Here is a 5,750-nt window from a genome sequence, read left to right as displayed (position 1 = left end):
GATGGGCACACAACTTAGAAGCACTTGAATAGATGAAAGGCAGAACTCTTGGTAATTTCCAAATGAAAAGAAGGCTGCCATCCAGGGCCACACAAGATATGGCATCTAGGAACAAAGGAACGGAAAGCTGGAACTGTCTAAGGAGGCTTATGTATGGTAAGTATGGTGGGGTTAGTTATGTTTCACTGACTTCCAGGGTATTGAGTACTTTCAGTAATTCTCTGGGCCCACTCAAGAAAGGGCTGTCCCTGGATCCCCTAGATATCTGGGGAGACTCTTGGAGCTGGATATGTGTGTATTATATCCCAGGAATGCTACAACCTAATAAGGAAAGTAGTTGGGGTAGGGAGTTAGCAAACTTCCTGCAAAGAGGAATTGAGGATTTTTAGCTATGACTTCAAAACTTGGTTAAGTTAGAACTTATGAGATATTATGTTATGGACTTCTCCCCTGAACTCCAGTCTTAAATATTTAATTGCCTTCTAGACATTTCCAGTTGCCTTCTAGGCACCTTATACTCAAAATGTCCAAAACTAAATTTCTCATCTTCCTTACCCAGACCTGATCTTTCCAAAGACTCTTCCCGGATCTTAGTTGCTATAAGATTGACTTTTACCTTGTGAAGTATCAAGACTTTCACCTATCTCTATGTCTGTTTCCAAACTTTCTCACCTGTGTCATGCAGTGAGATGACAGTTGAGGTGGCAGTTTGCTATACAGTGAGATGGCACGGCTGGCAGCGTGACCTTCTCTAATATGATGTAGATAAGTGTTGAAGCAACAGAAAACAGGACTCAGACAGGTGGACCAGCTGTGACTTCTGATTCACAGTGAGTGCCATCATAAGTTTTTATAGTATGTCACTAGCTTAGCCTTAGTCAATGGTGTTAATCTTGGATGACAAGTCATGAATGATAAGCAGCTGTAACTCTGAAGTTTCCCCCATCACACATTTGACAGGGCTTGAAATCTTGACCTGAGATAAAACACCAGCTGCTTGTTCACTGACTATTTAATACCAAATAGTGCAACATAGAGAACCAAAGAAATGTCAAAAGTTCTTCAGTACATATCTCATTAATACTAGCCAATTGGTACTATTAATTTTAGAGCATAAAAAGTATCTAGTTGTCTCCATGGAAGGAAAAAAGAATTAGTGTAAATTAGTTTTTTGTCCATAGTTTTTCATAGGGATACTTTCTTGTTCACACTAATGTGAACTCTACTCCACAACACCTCTCCACCAATCTTGTTAATTAACATTACATGTGTGGATAATAAACTTAAACATGGTAATAAGATTTTTGGAATTGTCCTTCTTTATAGAATCATAAAACTGAAGGACTAAAAAGAAACTTAGAGTTAATCTGGCCTAAAACATCATTTAATCATGAGGTAACCAGAGCTCAGTAAGGAGTTTTCCCAAGGGCCACACTGCTCTTAAATGAAAGAGGTAGAATTTCAACTCATGTCTTCCAACTGTGAGTCAGGGTTCTTTCTATTCATCACACTATCCTCTCTTTCTATGTTGATTCAACCATTTAAATGAAATTGCAGGAAAAATAAAGTAAATAAATGAAATTATTTTCCTTGTATTATCTTTGACTATACTTATAAATAAATAGGCAACTTCATGGTGAACATCGGGGTGTAATTTAAAGAAAAAGGATGAGGAAGCAACTGCATTCAGAAATGATATCCTTATATAGACCTAAAAAGTAAATAGTAATAAATTTTAGGAGGTGAAAAATGGTTAACTCAACATGGAGAATATTCTACATAATTTTATAAGCACAGGATACTTTAGAAAATGCATTTAGGGCCCAGAGCCTGGGAACAGTGTGAAAATTTACAAAAGGATTCGTAGTTTGACACTTAGAAAATACCTTTCTGTTTCTTTATTAAAAATGTGATATTTTGATAATTAAAAATACATATCTTTCTGAAGAAAGGAGTCAGGGCATCCAGAGAAGGCCTTGCTATCATCTTAATTGTCAACAAAAACCAAGCTCCAAATAAGCTCAGTTACTGCTTTCAAATTTTAAGTTTCTTTAAAAGCCAATTTGTCAATACAAGATCCAAATCCAATCCCTGACATGAGCCCCTTCACCGCATAAACTCACTGTCTATTTAAAATAACTTTCATTTGCTCCTGGTTCCTGTTGTGGGGAGATGAGCTACGTATGCCTGTTCTGGGACCAGCTGGTTCCCATGTGGCCATCCTGCTGACACACTTGCTTGACCAATGGCTGAGAAGAAGCACCACAGACATCCACGAATACAGAAGAGTGACTCCATAAAAAGGACAGAGACCAATTATTCTCATTAGCCAACAAGGAGAGAGTAGGAGCTAATGGGGCTTCTGTTTCAACATAGGGAGAATTTAGGTTAATTATTAGGAAAATCTTTGTAACTATTGGAACAGTTAGGACTCTGGAAACAAGGTACCCAGGGAGGAAGCAAAATCACCTTCATTTACAGATACTTAGGTAAGATTAATTCACCATTTATCAAAGATTATTAAATCAGAACCACTAAAAAATACAAACAAGTATATACCCTGACCCGAGAAGACTATCTGGCACCTCAAGGTTTGTCATTAACAGAATGTCAGGCATTAGTTTAGGCATTAGGGAGAAAACAGATCAGTAAATGAAATCAATAAAAAATCACTGCACTAAAAAAGTTTATGATCTAATGAGGGTAGGGGAAGGCAATGGAGTCCACAATAAATACATAAGTAAACTAAATATCAATAACATGTTAAATAGCTGTAAATTCTGAGGAGAAAACTAAAGCCAGAAATAGGGACAGGGGATGACTAAGAGGAGTGAACATTTTAGTTAAGGTTGGCAGATGAAAACTTCCTGAGAATATGGCATTTTAGTGAAAATCTGAAGAAAGTAAGGAAGGTAGCTACAGGAATCATGGAGCTGCAATGTTCCAGGCAGAGAGGATAGCAAACAACAGGCCTTGAAGTAGAGGCCTGATTGTTATGTTAAAGAAAAGGCAAAGATTTTTTAAATTCAGATTCGAGTGTGGAAGGAGGAAGTAATGAAGATCAGGATGAAAGGGTAGCTGGATGCTGATGGAGCAGATCACACAGGCTTGGCACTGCCTGGCAATACCTCAGCTTTTATGCTGAGAGTGAGAAACAGGGAAGTGAGGTGATCCCACTTACAGTTCAGGAAGATCACTTGGCTGTTGTTTGGAATACACTAAAAAGGAGCGAAAATGCAGAAAAAATGTCGTCAAGGCTTTTACAGTAACTCAAGTAAAAGGAAAAATAAACTGAGATGGCTCCAGTGGAGATAATTTGGAGAAGTCAAATTCTGGATGTATTTTCAAAGTACAGTGAACAGAATTTGATGAAGAGTCAAGAGAACGTACTGAGTGAGGTATGAAAGAAGGGAGCTCAAGAGTTGGCATCATGACAGTGTAATCCCAAGAGAAATTATTTAAAATTAATGCAAAATGGTATACAAGTCTTACTCGTATATAAGTCCAACAGAGGAATTAAATGGAAACTAAAGATTAAAGAGAGACATAAAAAAATCTACAATCACAGCTGAAAATTTTAGTATCTGTCTCTCAGTAAGTATTAGATAAAATATTAGTGATGGCATATAGGACCAAAACAATACTATCAATGATATTAATTTAATAAATATTTAAAAAACACTAAACCAGACAAAAAAAGAATATACATTCTTTTCAAGGTCAGAAATAAATAAACAAATAACATATTAAGCAACAAAAAAGAGAAAGTGCCAGGAAATACCAAAAGCCTTAAATATTACAGAGTATATTCTTTGAACACAGTAAAAATAATTTTAAAATTAATGGAAAAATACACAGAAAGCTACAAATATTTATTAATTAAAAAACACATTTCTAAATAACCTATGAAGAGTAGGTAGAAAGAAGGAAAAGAAATCAAAAGGAAAATCAGAAAATTATTTTCAAAATGAACAGTAGTAAAAATGCAGCATATCAGAATCCACAGGATGCAGCTAACACAGGCCTTAGAAAAGCAAAGAAGACAAAGTTAATTATCTCAATCTCAAACTTAAACTAAGGGAGTATATGAAAAGCTATTTAATCTCAAAGGATAAGAAAGACAATAATAAGATAAAAGCAGGATTCTAAAAAAAGAAAACAGACAAAATACAGACAATTTATAAGACAAAAACCTAGTTATTGTAAAGGATTAATGAAATAAAAACTAGCAAGACAGATTAAGAAAAAAAGAAAATGTGGCACATATACACCATGGAATACTATGCAGCCATAAAAAATGATGAGTTCATGTCCTTTGCAGGGACATGGATGAAGCTGGAAACTACCATTCTCAGCAAACTATCGCAAGGACAAAAAACCAAACACCACATGTTCTCACTCACAGGTGGGAATTGAACAATGAGAACACTTGGACACAGGAAGGGGAACATCACACCTGGGGCCTATTGTGGGGTTGGGGGAGGGGGGAGGGATAGCATTAGGAGATATACCTAACGTAAATGACGATTTAATGGGTGCAGCACACCAACATGGCATATGTATGCATATGCAACAAACCTGCACGTTGTGCACATGTACCCTAAAACTTAAAGTATAATTAAAAAAATAAATAAATAATAAAAATTAAAAATTAAAATTAAAAAAAGAAAAAAGAAAACAAATTATTAACATCAGTGATTACAACAAGTGCTAGAAATATCAAAAAGGTAATAAAATATATGAGTGATATGCCAATAAACATGATAATTTGGATAAAATAAGAATATTCTGAAAGGATAACTTACCAAATAAAATTTTTGAATTTTCTATATTTATCAAAACAGTGAATTTAACAAATATTACACACATACACACATGCATGCATGTGCGCATGCACGCACGCACACACACACACACATCCAGGTCACATCATTTTACTTGAGAATTCTACCAAACATGCATTTAAGAGAAATTTCTTTTAAAAACTAGGGTAGGAATAAAAACATTCCATCCCATTTTATAAAGGCAACATAATTGTGATTCCAATATCTGAGAAAGACATTACAAAAAATTAGAATATTAAAGACAGTGTTTTGTGTTTCTCCTTATAGAAATCGTTCATCTCCCTGGTTAGCTGTATTCCTCGGTATTTTGTGTGTGTGTGTGTGTGTGTGTGTGTAGCAATTGTGAATGTAATTGCATTCCTGATTTGGCTGTTAGCTTGACCATTGTTGGTGCATAAGAATGCTAGTGATTTTTGCACATTGATTTTGTATCCTGACACTTTGCTGAAGTTGTTTATCAGCTGAAGGAGTTTTTAGGCTGAGACTGTGGGGTTTTCTAGGTTTAGGATTATGTCATCTGCAAACAGGGATAGTTTGACATCCTCTCTTCCTATTTGGATGCCTTTTATTTCTTTTTCTTGCCTGATTGCCCTGGCCAGGGCTTCCAATAGGATGTTGAATAGGAGTGGTGAGAGAGAACATCCTTGTCTTGTGCCAGTTTTCAAGGGAAATGATTCCAGCTTTTGCCCATTCAGTATGATGTTGGCTGTGGGTTTGTCATAAATGGTTCTTATTATTTTGAGGTATGTTTCTTCAATACCTAGTTTATTGAGAGTTTTTATCATGAAAAGTTGGGTGTTGAATTTCATTGAAAGCCTTTTCTGCATCTATTGAGATAATCATGTGGTTTTTGTAAAGACTAACAGAACTAAATAGTTCAGTTTATGTGCATATTTGCATATGTTA

The sequence above is a fragment of the Pongo abelii genome, chromosome 17 (genome assembly GCF_028885655.2).
Source record: "Pongo abelii isolate AG06213 chromosome 17, NHGRI_mPonAbe1-v2.0_pri, whole genome shotgun sequence".
NCBI lineage: Eukaryota > Metazoa > Chordata > Mammalia > Primates > Hominidae > Pongo > Pongo abelii.
The sequence above is the reverse complement of the archived record's forward strand: the minus strand, read 5'-3'. Positions refer to the sequence as shown.